Source organism: Pelophylax lessonae (assembly GCF_965119305.1).
Source record: "Pelophylax lessonae genome assembly, chromosome: 5".
NCBI lineage: Eukaryota > Metazoa > Chordata > Amphibia > Anura > Ranidae > Pelophylax > Pelophylax lessonae.
In genome coordinates, this window is record NC_138772.1 from 50,114,940 (window position 1) to 50,134,038 (window position 19,099).

Sequence of the window (19,099 nt, forward strand, 5' to 3'; positions counted from 1 at the left end):
TCACCAAAATGGACTATAGATCATTTGTTCACTTTGATTTTCGGGGTTTCTTTGAATCCAGCCCTCTGTAGGTTGATACTTTTCATTTCCATCAAACAATGTGGCATCCTTTCCTTCCTAACACGTTACCTAGTACATATCAGTAAAGATATCCAGCATGAGATTTTTCCCCATCTAGATCTGATGTGTTTTCAAAGTGTTCCTTTAATTTTTTGAGCACTGTATATTATATCTACAAACTAGCAGCAATTTATTTTTCACTTTGCTGCAGCCATGGCAAAACATTGTGAAACTGGAGCCAATAAGAACCAACTGAATCTGTTGTACATGAAGCACTACCTCCACAAGAGCTGCTGGCAACTGGCTCCCCTATTCAAGACAAGCAACACACATTTCCAACTTGCATCCAGACACAAAAATTCATTCCTGGGCTTTTTTTTGTTGTTTTATTGAGGAAATAACTTGGACGGGGGTTCAGGGATTATGGGATAACCAAGCTGTCTGAAACAAAAGATGGGGACAACTCCCTTTCTATGTACAGAGAAAAGATCCTGCACTGCTCTCCTTGCTAGAAACACTCAGTCTCTTTGGATCAGTGACAGAGTCCCCTACAGACAGGGCCGGCCTTTGGGGTGTGTGAGCTGTGCGGCCGCACAGGGCGCCATGGGCAACAAGGGCGCCACGCGGCCATCACAGCTCGCAGAAAATCAGGCGATTCAGGCCGCACAGGGGGAGGTAAGTGGCGACCGCGGCCTGGACAGGGTTAACACAGGCCGCGGCCGCCGCTTACCTCCCGCTGTGCGGCTGTGCCTCGGTCACCTACTGAGGCAGTCTGAGGCGAGCTGTGTATTACACACAGCTCAGCCTCCGATCCACGGTGACAGATCTCTCCTCCCTGCAGGGATGCCAGGGGAGAGATCGTCAGCTCCTCCTCGCCGTGCCCCTTCTCCTCCTCCTCCCGCCCCGCCCACACTCCCCGGGGATGTGTGGGAGGGAAGTTTAAAGAAAAAAAAAAAGCTGCAGAGTGCAGACAGCGTGAGGTAAGTGAGGTCTCCTTCAAAAAATGTAAGGGGGGGTCTCTGATGTGGGGGGCTCTGTGTGAGGGGGGCTTTGTAAGGGGGGCTCTCTGATGTGGGGGGGGGCTCTGATGTAAGGGGGCTTTGTGTGGGGGGTCTGTGATGTAAGGGGGGCTCTGTGTGGGGGGGTCTCTGATGTAAGGGGGCTTTGTTTGGGGGTCTGTGATGTAAGGGGGGCTCTCTGGTGTGGGGGCTCTGTGTGGGGGGGCTCTGATGTAAGGGGTCTGTGATGTAAGGGGGGCTCTCTAATGTAAGGGGGTCTCTGATGTGGGGGGTCTCTGATGTAAGGGGGTCTCTGATGTTAGGGGGACTTTGTGTGGGGGGTCTCTGATGTGAGGGGGCTCTGTGTAGGGGGGTCACTGATGTTAGGGGGGCTTTGTGTGTGGGGGGTCTCTGATGTGTGTGGGGGTCTCTGATGTGAGGGGGCTTTGTGTGGGGGGTCTCTGATGTGAGGGGGGCTTTGTGTGGGGTTTCTCTGATGTGGGGGTCTCTGATGTAAGGGGGCTTTGTGTGGGGGGTCTCTGATGTAAAGGGGGCTCTGTGTGTGGGGTCTCTGATGTGAGGGGGGCTCTGTGTGGGGGTCTCTGATGTGAGGTGGGTCTCTGATGTGAGGGGGGACCCTGTGTGGGGGGGGGCTCTCTGATGTAGGGGGGCTCTAAATTAAGGGGGGCTTTGTGTGGGGGGTCTCTGATGTAAAGGGGGCTCTGTGTGTGGGGTCTCTTATGTGAGGGGGGCTTTGTGTGATGGGGCTATGTGTGGGGGTCTCTGATGTGAGGTGGGTCTCTGATGTAGGGGGGCTCTAAATTAAGGGGGGCTTTGTGTGGGGGGTCTCTGATGTAAAGGGGGCTCTGTGTGTGGGGTCTCTGATGTGAGGGGGGCTCTGTGTGGGGGTCTCTGATGTGAGGTGGGTCTCTGATGTGAGGGGGGGGGCTCTGTGTGGGGGGGCTCTCTGATGTAGGGGGGGCTCTAAATTAAGGGGGGCTTTGTGTGGGGGGTCTCTGATGTAAAGGGGGCTCTGTGTGTGGGGGCTCTTATGTGAGGGGGGCTTTGTGTGATGGGGGCTATGTGTGGGGGTCTCTGATGTGAGGTGGGTCTCTGATGTGAGGTGGGTCTCTGATGTGAGGGGGGGCTCTGTGTGTGGGGGGGCTCTGTGTGTGGGGGGGCTCTCTGATGTAGGGGGGGCTCTAAATTAAGGTGGGCTTTGTGTGGGGGGTCTCTGATGTAAAGGGGGCTCTGTGTGGGGGGTCTCTGATGTAAGGGGGGCTAAGTTTTTCGTGGTCATAAAAAAGAAAAGTCAAATAAAGTGCAAAAAAGGTGAAAGAAAATGCGCGGGGGGCGCCACAGGATTGGCTTGCACAGGGCGCTTTCACACCTAAGGCCGGCCCTGCCTACAGACAATGAGGGCTCAGCCCCCTTTGGAAGATAGCATAAAATGATGCACAACTGCATGCAGGAGTATCTCCTCTCCTCTTTTAGAACTGCTTCCAGCTCCAAAGCCTGCAGGCACTACCAGCCCACCTGGCTGCTCCAAAGATCTCCCAGGACAAGGGATAAAAGGGTTAAGCACAATGCTGTCCTTCGAAAGCTTGCTACACGTGGCAGTCTCTTCCCTTGTGAATCCCTGGGTGTGCTGATGTACTCACTCTGTCTTTCTTGCTCCATGCTGCTCTTAGGCAAGATTCCTCCTCAAACTGGATGCTGAAAGGATTCTTCCCAGCCAGCCCGAGCCCCAGCCTGTAGGCATATCCCTGCCAACACCCAGGGCTCCCCTCCTAGGCCACGACACCCTCCTCAGCACCTCAGCCCTCCAATTTCCACCTGACTCCCCTGCCAGCCTGGCTCCACCATATTTAAGGGATGGCCTAGCCACCCTGCCAGGACATTCTTCCTAGGGATGGCCAAGTTCCCTCTAATATGCAGAGCAGGACCTCCTGGCCTATGCCCACTAACTTCCAGAAGTTTCTACAAGCTTCCAGATCTAGAGGGAGGTAACAGAGACCTCCATATATCCTGACCTGCAGTAACCCAACCCAGTTACAGACTCACATAACTTACCATGAGTCAGGAACTTAAATTTGCCCACACTAACACTAGTAGCACACTAGAGGGTGCTAACACACATGTCGTAACTCTTAACAAAACAAAATGCTTTCATTCATGAATTAAGCGCAGGACTTTTATTAAGCGACCTTACCACAAGAGAAACATTGCAAATGCTTTATTGATCCATCCCCAGTAGGTAATTAATGGAGAAATGATCAGCTATTGGGAGAACACAGACAATACTGGGGACTAGTTCTCTGCCCTCTACCTAGATTTTTTTGGGAGGCACAGCTTGTAGAGTTCAGTTCCTCTGCAATATGCAATTATATTATTATATTTAATATACAAATCTTTCATGTTACCGTTTATAACCAGCAGATAAAGCACTAGGCTCTGTTTCAAAAGTAGAAAAGCAAATATTGAAAAGTATTTACAAGTCAGCACAGCAGAAAGCGAGTTTCTGCTTGTTTTATAGAGTGCCACTTGCTTAAAATCTAGAATTTAATGAGCTCTGCCTGGATGCACATTTTGCATACTAATCTCATAAACAACGGCTTGCAAGTGTGGGAGTCAGTGGTGCGAGTCTATTGTGGAGGGTAGTCTTTTTTATTACTGTGATATATCCTGCAGGTTTATGTGCATTAGAGGAGCCTGCTGCATCCGGGAGAAATAAAACTGTTAGTAAAATGCCTAAGTAAAGATAATTTATAAACATTTATATATACTACATTTGTGTGTATATATATATATCTATATATATATAGATATATATATATATCTATATATATATATATATATATATATATATATATATATATATATATATATATATATATATATATATATCGGACCCCCCAAACCTCCTAGGGCCTGGTGGTGACCCTCAGAGGCAGAGAGGGCCTACATACCTCCTTTGGGTGTGGATTGTTAGGCATGGTGGGTAATGAACAAGTAAAGAAACCATGGGCGCCAGTCACTTTTATGCTTGAACAACAGAAGAGCTTTATTTCTTCTCAACAGGACACCCTTAGAACAATGTAGAAGGCAGACTCCGTGTTCATAAATGACAGCAATCAGACAGCGGTACAGGAGACAGACCTTGAGGTTCAGGCTGGCTTGGGAGGAAACTCCTCTGCCCTGAGTCCAGACGCTTTTAGTGGCCTGCACTGGCTGAACAGCTGTCTTCTTTATTAAACAGGCAGGTACTCACAAAAGGTTGCTGGATCTCTGTGGATGCTCACTTCCATGCAGAACACTGGCTCTCCTCCTCAGAGTCTCAGGCATGTGGCTAGGCCCCAGGCTTCAGGCCTACCCAGCAGTAGCATAGTGGCACACACCCACCCCAGAGGGGGTCTGGGTGTCAAGAGAGCGAGCATTGGACTTCCCCCCAGTTAAATAGCCTCTCCCAGCATGCACCAGTTACAATGCAATTGGCTAAGAGAGACATAAATATTCATAGCCTGTTTAATTGTATTCAACATTTTTTGGGGGGGGGGGAATTTCATATAAAAAATGTGAAAAATATTGTTATTTTTTCAAAATTTACGCTCTTTTTTTGTTTATAGATCAAAAAGTAAAAATCGCACAGGTGATCAAATACCACCAAAAGAAAGCTCTGTTTGTGGGAAAAAAAGGACGTAAATTTCGTTTAGGTATAGCATCGCACGACCGCCCAATTGTCAGTTAAATTCGCACAGCACCGAATCGCAAAAAGTGGCTCAGACGTAAGACAGCAAAATCCTCTAGTGGTAAAATGGTTAAAACGCCCCTATAGGTCTATATAAAAAAAAAAACCCTATAGGTCATCAGTTTAGTGTTACGAAGCAGGTCTGGTTCCAGAATTATTGCTCTCATTCTGGCATGCGCAACGATATGTAACATGTGTATCACAAGCCACGTTTTCAGGTGTAGGCGCCCCGCCACATGCATTTACATTTGTACATGCATATATGTGGGGGTGGGGGGGCTCCATTTTTTTGAGAGGGGATTTTATATGCTTGGGTATAACTAAAAATGTTTACAATTAAAAAAATATATATATTTTTTTTACTTAACTTTTTTTTTTCATCACGTGATGATTGTTTTGGTGACATGTTCTCTTTAATGAGACATCCAGGGTCTAAAAGACCCCACATGTCTTCCCTGTTCTCCACTGAATGTAATGCAATGCACATCGCACTGCTTTACATTCTTTCCCGGCCTCGATGGTCAGAGCAACTGTCAATGGGGACCCGGAAGTGATGTCACATGTCCCTTCCAGGTCAGCAACAAGAAGAGGAGGAGAGCGGATGTGTGTTCACTCTCATCCCTCTTCTCTACCCAGCAGCAACTGCTATGCCGGTCACGGGCCTGTGCAGGGTTTGTGGAGCATTTCTTGTTGCCATGGTGACCTGGCGCCTGGGGTTTGTTGAGCCCTGATTTAGAGGAATTTTGTGTTGTATCTAAAACCAGAAACAATTACAAATTAAAGTGAATCTAAAAACCAAGTTTTTTTCATAGTTTCATATAGAATAGGAAATAGTTTGAAATCCTGTCAGGTTTTTATTATTTTGTGTGTCCCCACTTTGGAGAGTAACCCATCTGTTTGCCCTGTTTTTCGTACTTATCAAAGCAATCATATCACAATGCATTTAGTAGTAGCCCATTTAGATCAATGGGCAGCCTAATGTCTGATACACATGGTAGGATTTTTCTTTGTTCAAACCAGCAAAGGCTGAGTGAAAAAAAAAAAAAAAAGTGCTCAGGAGGAGCTCACTGTAGTAACTGTCTGATGTTAGTACAGCAATATTCCAGCTTTGCTGTTGTGTTCTAACAGGGATAACGCCCCTCCCTGCCAGAACACACCGGTCAGCGCTCGCAGCTATTCGCTGAGAGTGTTGATCGGATGCCGATTGGCTGCTGGTTCTCCAGCATGTTGTGAGATCGGCTTATGTCGGACATGGACATGTACACACGGGCTGAATGTCGGCCGGTTTACATAGTTACTGAGGTTGAGAAAAGACACCAGTCCATCCAGTTCAACATATAATGAGTGTGTTTGTGTTTATGTCAATAGTACATCTTATACCTCTGTATGTTGTGGTCATTAAGGTGCCCATCTAATAGTTTTTTTAAACTATCGATGCTTCCTGCTGATACCACTGCTTGTGGAAGAGAATTCCACATCCTTACCGCTCTGACGGTAAAGAACCCTTTACGCAGTTTAAGGTTAAACCGCTTCTCTTCTATTTTTAGTGAATGGCTGCGTGTCTTTTTAAATTCCCTTTCGCTGAAAAGTTTGTTCCCTATGCTAGGGTTCATCAGTACGGTCTTTGTACATTGATATCATATCTCCTCTCAAGCGTCTCTTCTCCAGAGAGAGAATGAATTCAATGCTTGTAGTCTTACATCATAGCTGAGATCCTCCAGTCCCTTTGTTAGCTTTGTTGCCCTTCTCTGGACCCTCTTCATTTTCAACACATCCTTCCTGAGGACCGGTGCCCAGAACTGGATGGAATACTCCAGATGTGGCCGGACCAGACTCTTGTAGAGTCTCTCGAATGAATCCCCTTTTTATACATCCCAGTATTCTGTTGGTTTTGCTTGCAGCAGCTTGGCATTGCGTGCCATTGCTCAGCTTGTCATCCACTAGGACCCCCAGGTTCTTTCCCATCCTAGATTCCCCCAGAGGGTCACCCCTTAAGCCCCGTACACACGAGTCAAAATTCGGCCGGGAATTTTTGTCCGACGACCGATCTGCCGATTTTCGACTTGTTAGTATGGTGCTTCCGACAACCGACTCCGACTTTCCGGCCGAAAAAATCCTGGTGTGCAGGCTATATAATTTTTGTCGACCATCAAAACACGTCCAATTTTCGTCTCATTAGTACAGATTTCGATGGGGAAAAATCTTATGAGCAAGACTAGGCATGCTCAGAGATGAAAGAACACATAGAAAGCAATCCAACACATGACATCACTTCTGAAGTAGAAATCTGTCGTACAGGAAAATTCGTGTGCAGTCTAGAGCACATTCCAACCAACAGACACCACACTGGACAAAAAAACGGACGACCGGACGGCGGAAATTCGTTGCGTGTGTACGAGGCTTTAGTGAGTAACATGTTTAGCACCCTCCAAGGTAGGTGCTAGGTAAAGTATAGTGGGCCTTGTCTGCCTATCAGCATGGCCATGATTTTCAGCTAGGCTGGAATGTGTTCCCAGGTGTGCCTGTTGAGTTGGGGAGTCTCCCCACTGTGTCCCAATGAGGGCTCTCATTGGGCAGTGGAGGAAACATGTCCAAAAGCACACCAGAACTTGTATCCATCCTGGAAGGGCAGATTCTGCCGCAGAGCATTCTGGGAGGGGGTATAAGTCTATGGGGAGCACATGACAGGTTGTCTTTGGTGGGAAGCAGAGTCCCAGGAGGGACGGTACGGCTGTCTCTTCTCCTGTCAGGAAGAATTGGGTATACCATGTGGCTTGCCTGAGGGGGTATAGGGCTGAGCTGAGCTGCAGAGAGGATCCGGTGTGCTGAGGACCAGTGAAGCTGTGGGGGGTCGAGTTCCAGGATATCATTCTGAGTCGTGAGTACTGTGAACTGTCCCTGGGGGTCTGCCTAGTCAGAGGGGACCACTCCGGAGAAGGTCAGAGGGATCCAGGAGCTAGCTAGCCGGTGGAGAAATAGAGTAAAGGGGGTGCCAGAGTTTAACCCTGAAGAGTAAAAGGGGGTGCCAGCGGTTAAGCCCTGAAGTGTACAGTGTTGAGAGTTGCAGCAGTATCTACAAGAGGCTACCTCAGTCAGGAAGGACTGGGGGAAGCTGTGTCAAGGACTTTTGAGCTAACCAGAGTGTCAGAAGTCAGTTTTCATTACAGTACAGCAAGTCAGTGATTTCAAGTGCCAGCAAGCATTGGTCGGCATTCAGCCGGCGTCAAGACAGCGCTGAAAGGCATTTTTCTTCAAAGTGTCCCGATTTGTACCTAGTTGAGCCAGAGGAGTATCCCACTCATTCCCTTCTCCCATCCCCATATAAAATAAACAAAACAAAGCAAAGATGCCGGACTGTTCATTGTCTCAGATCTCACAATTGGGCAATCAGCTTAAATGTGCTGTTAGTGTTAACGGTAACCATGGCAGACCCACATCAGACCCAATGCCTGGAAATCCTGCTACACTTGCAATTGTATTTTTAGCACCCAAATGTATTACTTTACATATTTCAACATTAAACCTCATTTGCCATGTAGATGCCCACCCTATTATTTTGTTCAGGTCTTCTCGTAAGGTTGCCACATCCTGCGTAGAAGTTATTGCCCTGGTTTCATCTGTACTGGTTGATTTCGGACAATATTCAGCCAGCGTACGGAGCTTTACTGAAACACACCTTAACGTGCAACAAAATGCATTACATCCGACCGCCCAAAGATGAATAGAGCTTAGATTGCAGAGTATATTAGACAGTGGAGAGTGATAACTGTTATAAATCAGCCACACATGCTGTGTATTGGAAAAAGTTTACCTTATTATATCACCTTAATCTAAAACATGTTCATTTCTGATATTCGCTTAAAATGTTAACATTTATCCATCAGTATTATTAAAGCGCTCCAGTGGCAGCAATTCATTTCTGTTACAGGCGCTTTAACCTTGCAGTGAGGAAGATTCTATCTCCTCTTCTCCTCTTTCTGGCCAGCTGATTTTTTTGCATTTCATACATAATATTACCATTTGAACAGCTCCCGTTATGTGTATTTATTCCTACCCCTCGTATATAAATATTTCACTGGTCTTTACAAAAGAGGGCATGTTCATAATTTAATCAATACCTCTAGTAAACACTCTAACAATTCCCATACAATGTTAATCCTCTGTGTGCTCTTTGCTACACTTACAGCGGGTAAAATGAGTATTGAACATGTTACCATTTTTTTAGGTAAGTATATTTCTAAAGGTGTTATTGACATTAAATTTTTACCACATGTCGATAACAACCCATGCAATCCATAAATACAAGGAGACCAAAAAAAAATGAATTCAAAAATTAAGTTAAAGCGGAGTTCCGGCCATGAAAAAAAATTTCCAATAAAAATACCCCCGGGACAGTCAGGGCTAGTGCATTCCACAATGGATAGCCTCTGTACTGTCCCGGGTTGCACTTACCTGCAAGAAGAAATACTTACCTTTAAAATTTCTTCTCCAGCGTTGCCATCTCAGATGTGGGCAGCTAAAGCCAGCGCGATCCTCTTCTGCTTCCTCTTCTCCCAGAATGCGCCTGCACCGGCGCCGCTCGTCACTTCCAGCGCGCCCAGAATTCCCAGAAGCTGTTTAGCAGGGCGCCGCACCAGAAGTGACGAGCGGGGCCGGTGCTGTCGCATTGATTCCTGGGAGCGATGACGTTCAGCTCCCAGGAATCATTGCAAACCGGAAGTGACGGCGCGGGCCGCGGCTGCTGAGGGAGGAAGTGGAAGACAGGTGAGTATATTTTTCTACAATAACAAGGTAAGTAAAAAAAAAAAAAAATCGTAACTATCCATTTCCTTTTCAGGTGACGAAAAGCAAGCGGATGGCCACAAAATCGATTATGGCGATTTTGTGGCCCGGAACTCAGCTTTAAGTTATGTGTAATAAAATTTGCTGACACAGGGAAAAAGTATTGAAGACGCATGAAGAAGACACCAGCTGAAATCTATCGATAATTAGAAAGCAATCCTGCCCCTTGTCAGTGCAAATCATTATCAGCTGGTTCAGTCTCAACTGGTGGCCTTAAAAAGGTGTCTAAGGCCCCTTTCACACAGTGGAGTCCGTCAGCTGACTCCGTTTTTCTAAGCGGGGGATCGATCCCCCGCGAAGACACAGCTGTCAGGTCCCACTTTTCTCTATCTGGGAATCGGATGGGAACGGACCGTCTGTCCGTTCTCATCCGATCTGATCCAAACCGATCCGCTGGACGGATGGAAAATGGGGTTTCCATCCGTCCAGATTTGACGGATTGGTTTGGATTGGATGTCAGCGGACATGTCTCCACTGACATCCGATGCCCCATAGAGATGCATGGGGCATCCATTCAGATCAGCCAAAAAAACAGACAGGCGAATCTGAATGTTCCGCCTGTGTGAAAGGGGCCTTATTACCAAGGTGTCACACAAGAAACATCTCATGATAGGTAAAAGCACTCTCTCAAGACCTTTGCAACTTTATTATTGCAAGATATACTGATGGCATTGGTTACGGAAGGATTTCTAAACTTCTGAATGTTCCAGTGAGCAATGTTGAGCCGTAATCCAGAAGTGGAAAGAACAAAATTTCACCATAAACTTGCTATTACCAGGTGTTCCTCGCAAAAATTCTAACAGTGGAGTGAAAAGAATTTTCAGAAGAGTTGTCCAAGAGCCAAGGAGTCTTCAGAAAGACATGGAATTAGCAGGTAAATTTTTTTTTAATGCACTCAACCGCCATGGCCTGTATGCATGCTCACTACGCAAGACTCCATTGCTGAAGAAAAAGAATGTTGAAGCTCATTTAAAGTTTGCTGAAGAACATTTAGACAAGGCTGTGAAATACTGGGAGAATAGTCTGGTCAGATGAAACCAAAATTAAACTCTTTGGATGCCATAATACACACCATTTTTGGAGGTCAAATGGCACTGAACATTACCCCAAAAAAACCCCAATACCAACAGTGAAGTTTGGAGGTGGGAACATCATGGTGTGGGGCTGTTTTATGGTACTGGCAAACTTCATATCATTAAAGGAAGGATGAATGGAAAAATGTACCTAGATATTCTTGATAAAAATCTGCTGCCATCTACCAGGACGATGAAGATGAAATAAGGGTGGACATTTCAGAAAGACAATGATCCCAAACACAAAGCCAAGGAAACCCCAATTGGTTTCAAAGAAAGAAAATAAATATGCTAGAATGGCCCAGTCAATCACCTGACTTGAATCCAATAGAAAATCTATGGAAAGAACTAAAGATCAGAGTTCATAGAAGAGGCCCACGGAACCTTCAATATTTGAAGACCGTTTGTGTGGAAGAATGGGCCAAAATCACACCCAAGCAATGCATGCGACTAGTTTCTCCATACAGCAGACATCTTGAAGCTATCATTACCAACAAAGGATTTTGTAAAAAGTATTAAATATATTTCAGTTAGCGTGTTCAATAATTTTTCTCTGTGTCATTCCATTTTATTACACATAACTAATTTGTTTTGTTTTCTTTTTATGTATGGATTGCATGGCTTGTTACTGACATGTGGTGAAAATGTAATGTCAATAGCACCTTTAGAAATCTATTTACCTAGAAAAATAGTGATGTGTTCAATACTTATTCTACCCACTGTATTTAAAACTGCATCTTAAGTTAAAGTGGTTCTTCAGTCATTTTTTCATCTTTCCATCTATTAAATCCCTTGGCCTTGTTATTTTAACTTTGGATAGTAAAACCTTTTTTTTCTTGCCAGTAAATACCTTATACAGCCCACTTCCTCTTTCATGTCTGGTAAAAAGCCTAGGCTAATGACATCATACACAGCTTTCTCTCTCACTCTCTGAGAGTTTGCCAGCAAAGGGGGAGGGGGCAGGAGAGTGGAGGAGGGATAAATCAATGAGCGCTGCAGAGCTAGAGGGGACTGTATGAGGGCGGCAATAACAGGGCAATTCAGAGATCCATGTGTATTCACCCAGAGAGGAGAAATGTGCAGGCAAGTAGTGGTGTGAGTGTGTGTGTGTATCTGTATATATGTGTAGGTGTGTGTGTGTGTTTGTATATATGTATGTGTGTCTGTATATACAGTATGTGTATGTGTATGTCTTTGTAAATCCTGGAAGTGAACAGGCTGCAGATGCCCACAGTTAAAATGGCTGCAGCCAGACTTAGTGGAGGGAGATTTCTGCAGCATATTTGGCAAGTACAGATTCACAGTATATATAAAATAATATGCAAAGTGGGTGGAAGGAAGCTTCAGAATGGCAAAGATGTTTTTATTACAAATTATGCGAGCAGACTGCATTTCCTCTTTAACCACTTCCCGATCAACCGCTGCATATATACTGTGGCAGGGTGGCTCTCCTGCGCAAACCAATATAGGGGTACGCCGGTCGCGCACGCGGGAAGCTAGGGGGCGAGCACACACCGCCGGAAGCACTCCTGCCCCCACTCGGCAGCGGAGAAGCCGATGCGTGTGTCAGGTGGCTCTGATTGCCGCCAAACACTCGCGATCACTCCCCGCTGAGAGGGAAGGACGGTCGGCTGTTGTAAACACAGCCGACCGTCCTTCTCCCTGAAATGATCACAGAGCTCATATGATCCTTCTATATAGGATCACATATCTCTATGGTCATTTCACAAGACACGCCCCCCCCCCCCACAGTTAGAATCACTCCCTTAGGCTCACATTTAACCCATTGATCACCCATAGGGTTAACCCCTTCCCTGCCAGTGTCATTATTACAGTAACAGTGCATGTTTTTAGCACTGATTACTGTAGCAATGTCACTGGTACCCCCCCCCCCCCCAAAAGTGTCAAAAATGTCAGTTAGGGGTTCGATCTGCCCGCCGCAATGTCGCAGTCCTGCAAAAACATTGCAGATCGCCGCCATTACTAGTAAAAAAAAAAAACATAAAAATTACATAAATCTTTCCCGTAGTTAGTAGACGCAATAAATGATGCGCAAATAAATCAAAATACGCTTATTGCAATTTTTTTTACCAAAAATATGTAGCAGAAAACAAATTGGACTAAAATATTAAAAAAAAAATATTTTTTAATTTTTTTTTTGAGAATATCATATAGCAGAATGTGAAAAATACTGTTTTTTTTTTTTTTTTTTTCCAAAATTGTCACTCTTTTTTTGTTTATAGTGCAAAAAATAAAAATTGCACAAGTTATCAAATACCACCAAAATAAAGCTCTATTTGTGGGCAAAAAAGGACATCAATTTTATTTGGGTACAGCGTCTTAAAGTGGTTAAATGGAGATTTATTCATCACAGAGTTTTGCATGTGTTTATTCTCTGGTGAGGTTTTTTTTTTTTGTTAAAATTTTTTTCTGGGGAAAAAATGGGAGAAAAGTCCCTTGTAGATGGCACTGGTCTACAAGGTGAAAGCCTCGGAAATTAAAGTACTGTAGCTCAATTTTACCAGAATTTGGTCACTTATAAAGGAAAATTATATTAATTGGCTCTGGTTTCCATGATACAGCTTAAGGTCAAAATTGCATCAAAATAATTCAAAATGACGAGGGGGATGTGTGGTGATGATCCATAACTTTTCTGCAAAATGTGATATAGCAATGAGAATGGTGCCAAATCAAACCTTAATTTAAAAAAAAAAAAAAATGTATTGGTACTAATAACATAACTTTCCATTCATTTGTTGGTTTCACATGTAACATTTTCATGCTCCCTCTACACCATTGTGACTGCCAAAGGCATGGACATCTTCTTCTTGTTTAGCCAATGATGCAGATAATTTGCACATGTAATGCAACAATAATGAGGGGTCCAACTCTTGTCCTGATCCTCTATTTTACATCCAAAATATAGATAGCATGCCTTTTTTACCACTGCCATCACTTTTACTGCACTTTTGAGATGTAAATGTAATCTTGCCACAAATGTAGCAGAAGTTATCTGCATTGTTTACACAGTTACAAAGCATTTTGGCTTTTGAGGAAAAATATCACGCAACTGTTACTTGGAAATGTTAGGCAGTGACACTTTCACAAGCCACCAGATGTAACTGTATGATGCGTAGATCTGATCAAGACAAATGTACCTTTCACTTGTAAAAGAAATTTGTACATCCTGTATATTATTGTTAGTGGTGCACGAAATTTCGGCAACCAAAATTTTTGGCCGAAAATGGGCCTATCACATTTTAGCTGAAAACGGATCAAAGCTGCTGAAAATTAATGGCCGCAGAAGGGGGCGCAGCGCAGGTGAAGTGTGTATGAACTAACACACCGGGCAGGTAATAGCTGTAAGGAAGTGAGCCCTTCACTTCCCCGTCAGGCGGGTATCTCAGCTTTGTTCCTCCATCAGGTGCCGGCCGCTTTAGTCTGAGCTACACTGGTTGCTAGGAAGGCCAGCTGACTGGCGTCTAGCAACCAGTGACGTCCCGAGGGGAGGACCCAGAATACAGAGCGGAGAAGGATCTTCCTCGTCCTCCTCCGCACCTCACAATGGCTCCACCCACCTCCTCCCTTCATGTGCTGCAGAATGTAGAAGTTAATCTGGCTGGCTTCCTGCTTCTCTCTCATGCTCCGTGCTGCAGAAGGTAGAAGTTAATCTGGATGGCAGACTGCTTCTCTCTCATTCCGTGCTGAGGAAGGTAGAAGGTAATCTGGCTGGCTGACTGCTTTTCTCATACTCCGTGCTGCGGAAGGTAGAAGGTAATCTGGCTGGCTGACTGCATCTCTCTCGTGCTCCATGCTGTGGAAGGTAGAAGGTAATCTGGCTGGCTGACTGCTTCTCTCTCGTGCTCCGTGCCACGGAAGGAAGAAGGTAATCTGGCTGGCTGACTGCTTCTCTCTTGTGCTCTGTGCTGCAGAAGGTAGAAGGTAATCTGGCTGGCTAACTGCTTCTCTCTTGTGCTCCGTGCTGCGGAAGGTAGAAGGTAATCTGGCTGGCTGACTGTTTCTCTCTCGTGCTCCATGCTGCGGAAGGTAGAAGGTAATCTGGCTGGCTGACTGCTTCTCTCTCGTGCCCTGTGCTGTGGAAGGTAGAAGGTAATCTGGCTGGCTGACTGCTTCTCTCTCGTGCTCCGTGCTGCGGAAGGAAGAAGGTAATCTGGCTGGCTGACTGCTTCTCTCTTGTGCTCCGTGCTGCAGAAGGTAGAAGGTAATCTGGCTGGCTGACTGCTTCTCTCTCGTGCTCCATGCTGCGGAAGGTAGAAGGTAATCTGGCTGGCTGATTGCTTGTCTCTCGTGCTCCGTGCTGCGGAAGGTAGAAGGTAATCTGGCTGGCTGACTGCATCTCTCGTGCTCCGTGCTGCGGAAGGTAGAAGGTAATCTGGCTGGCTGATTGCTTCTCTTTCGTGCTCCGTGCTGCGGAAGGTAGAAGGTAATCTGGCTGGCTGACTGCTTCTCTCTTGTGCTCCATGCTGTGGAAGGTAGAAGGTAACCTGGCTGGCTGACTGCTTCTCTCTCGTGCTCCATGCTGCGGAAGGTAGAAGGTAATCTGGCTGGCTGACTGCTTCTCTCTTGTTCTCCGTGCTGCAGAAGGTAATCTGGCTGGCTGACTGCTTGTCTCTCGTGCTCCGTGCTGCGGAAGGTAGAAGGTAATCTGGCTGGCTGACTGCATCTCTCGTGCTCCGTGCTGCGGAAGGTAGAAGGTAATCTGGCTGGCTGATTGCTTCTCTTTCGTGCTCCGTGCTGCGGAAGGTAGAAGGTAATCTGGCTGGCTGACTGCTTCTCTCTCGTACTCCATGCTGTGGAAGGTAGAAGGTAATCTGGCTGGCTGACTGCTTCTCTCTCGTGCTCCATGCTGCGGAAGGTAGAAGGTAATCTGGCTGGCTGACTGCTTCTCTCTTGTTCTCCATGCTGCAGAAGGTAATCTGGTTGGCTGACTGCTTCTCTCTCGTGCTCCGTGCTGCGGAAGGTAGAAGGTAATCTGGCTGGCTGATTGCTTCTCTCTCGTGCTCCGTGCTGCGGAAGGTAGAAGGTAATCTGGCTAAATGACTGCTTCTCTCGTGCTCCGTGCTGCGGAAGGTCGAAGGTAAACTGGCTGGCTGGCTGACTGCTTCTCTCTCATGCTCCATGCTGCGGAAGGTAGAAGGTAATCCGGCTGGCTGGCTTCCTGCTTCTGTCTTGTGCTCCATGCTGCTGAAGATAGAAGGTAATCTGGCTGGCTGAATGCTTCTCTCTCGCGCTCCGTGCTGCGGAAGGTAGAAGGTAATCTGGCTGGCTGGCTGACTGTTTCTCTCTCGTGCTCCGTGCTGTGGAAGGTAGAAGGTAATCTGGCTGGCTGACTGCTTCTCTCTCGTACTCCATGCTGTGGAAGGTAGAAGGTAATCTGGCTGGCTGACTGCTTCTCTCTCGTGCTCCATGCTGCGGAAGGTAGAAGGTAATCTGGCTGGCTGACTGCTTCTCTCTTGTTCTCCATGCTGCAGAAGGTAATCTGGTTGGCTGACTGCTTCTCTCTCGTGCTCCGTGCTGCGGAAGGTAGAAGGTAATCTGGCTGGCTGATTGCTTCTCTCTCGTGCTCCGTGCTGCGGAAGGTAGAAGGTAATCTGGCTAAATGACTGCTTCTCTCGTGCTCCGTGCTGCGGAAGGTCGAAGGTAAACTGGCTGGCTGGCTGACTGCTTCTCTCTCATGCTCCATGCTGCGGAAGGTAGAAGGTAATCCGGCTGGCTGGCTTCCTGCTTCTGTCTTGTGCTCCATGCTGCTGAAGATAGAAGGTAATCTGGCTGGCTGAATGCTTCTCTCTCGCGCTCCGTGCTGCGGAAGGTAGAAGGTAATCTGGCTGGCTGATTGCTTCTCTTTCGTGCTCCGTGCTGCGGAAGGTAGAAGGTAATCTGGCTGGCTGACTGCTTCTCTCTCGTACTCCATGCTGTGGAAGGTAGAAGGTAATCTGGCTGGCTGACTGCTTCTCTCTCGTACTCCATGCTGCGGAAGGTAGAAGGTAATCTGGCTGGCTGACTGCTTCTCTCTTGTTCTCCATGCTGCAGAAGGTAATCTGGTTGGCTGACTGCTTCTCTCTCGTCAGAGGCGTAACTAGAACCTTCAGGGCCCCGATGCAAGAAACCATGAAGGGCCCCCCAGACCCCTGGCCGGGGCCCTTCCCTTCAAGCCCGGGGCTCTTCCCACTAATCCTGGGGCTCTTTAATCTCATTGCATGGCCTTTTATTATGGTCCCGCATCAGGATCCTTTCACAAGTTCTGCAGTGGGCCCCCTTCCTGCAGTCTTGGGGCCTCCCCACAGTGGTGAAATGCCAGGGCCCGGTCGCAAGTGTGACCTTTGAGATCCTAGAAGTTCACCCACTGGTTTGCTACCGGGCCCCCTGGAGCATAGGGCCCGGTAGCGATTGCAACCCCTGCAACCCCTGTAGTTACGCCCCTGTCTCTCGTGCTCCGTGCTGCGGAAGGTAGAAGGTAATCTGGCTGGCTGATTGCTTCTCTCTCGTGCTCCGTGCTGCGGAAGGTAGAAGGTAATCTGGCTAAATGACTGCTTCTCTCGTGCTCCGTGCTGCGGAAGGTCGAAGGTAAACTGGCTGGCTGGCTGACTGCTTCTCTCTCATGCTCCATGCTGCGGAAGGTAGAAGGTAATCCGGCTGGCTGGCTTCCTGCTTCTGTCTTGTGCTCCATGCTGCTGAAGATAGAAGGTAATCTGGCTGGCTGAATGCTTCTCTCTCGCGCTCCGTGCTGCGGAAGGTAGAAGGTAATCTGGCTGGCTGGCTGACTGTTTCTCTCTCGTGCTCCGTGCTGTGGAAGGTAGAAGGTAATCTCTCTCTCTCTCTCTCTCTCTCGCTCTCTCAATTTTGTAGTCCTTGCACCCCAGCCACATGGCACAGCCAGGACCTTGACCTTAATTACAGCAGGAATACGTTTGATCAAGAACACACAGGCTGAACCTTTTTATTGAGCAGTGATGGAGTGGTGGGATAGTTGTCCTCATTCTGCTGTCTTCTATATGGAAGTTCACTGTCATTTCATGTGCATTACTACAGGGCTTGATTGGTATCTAATGCTGGCTCTCATGCTCTTAGGCCAAATGTTGCTGAACAGTCAATTACTCAAGGCTTATCACAAGACAAGCTCATGTACTTATGTGGTTGCATTTAAAGTGCATTTAACTTATTGCATAAGTGCAATAATTTTTGCTTTATATCTGCCTGGAGTTCAGATGCAGGGGTTGTATTATATATGTGGGGAAAAAATACTTTTCTCAATTCAAAAGTATTTTGAAATGTAATAATTCTTACCACGCATATATAACATGTAAAATGTACTTTGTGCGCAAACAATGCATGACTGCCAAGCAGAGTAGATTGACTTTTCAGCAGCCAGGACTCTCTAAGCAGTTCCATTGCCTTTACCAAGTATTTGGAGATACCATGGCTCTGATACAGGCAAGAAGTCCAGGCAGAGGGGCTCTGCTAGTGTTACTGATATTCTGTGGATTCCACCCATTCTGGTCATTGAGAATGGGTTGTGCAGCATGTTCTGACCTGTATAGACACATAACATTGTTGTTTTGTGCATCATGGCCAATTTACTTGACCTGAAAATTGAAAAAATTATTTTAAAATCATTTGGGGGAAAAAAGTCATTTTCAGTTTCGTTTTCGGTTTTCGGCCAAGGGCATCCTGAATTTTCGGTTTCTGTTTCTGGCCAGAATTTTCATTTCGGTGCATTCCTAATTATTGTTTTCTATTTTGTATGTATTGCACACTGCACTCACTGTGCACACAGCACTAATAATGATTTCATTACATGTTGCATTCTTTTGAGTCCTGCTTAGAATTAGCCTGCCTATGTTACGTCCCTTGTTACCATAGAAGTACAATTGCAATATTAATGTGATACCTACGTAATTATATGTTTAAAAACCTTCAATTGTGTCAAATTAAACAGAACAGTTATTTTGGAAAGATGCTGAGTGTATCTTTTTGTGTCTGTTCCCTACTACAGTAGTTATTATTAATTTGGAACCACTAATCAATATAAGGATAGGCGTTGCATATCTGAAAAACGTCCAGAACAGTTGGCGAGCTTTGCCTAGGAGGGAATTTACAGGTGACCCAGAGAATCCGAGACGAGGAGCTTGAGATGATTCGGGAATTTCCTCTAATCAGCCGGCTGAGGTAAGCCCTTTGATTACATTTGGGTTATCAGACTTCCTTGAATAGTAAGGCATTTTTGGGACAAAGGGTATCTATTTTACTCCCCTTAATCGAACTGTATTGATTGGTGGTTATATGTTGTCTTCACTGTCTACTGTCCATTGGAATTTTATAGATAAGAGAAGGAAGAATAGTGCTGTTAACAGGTTATA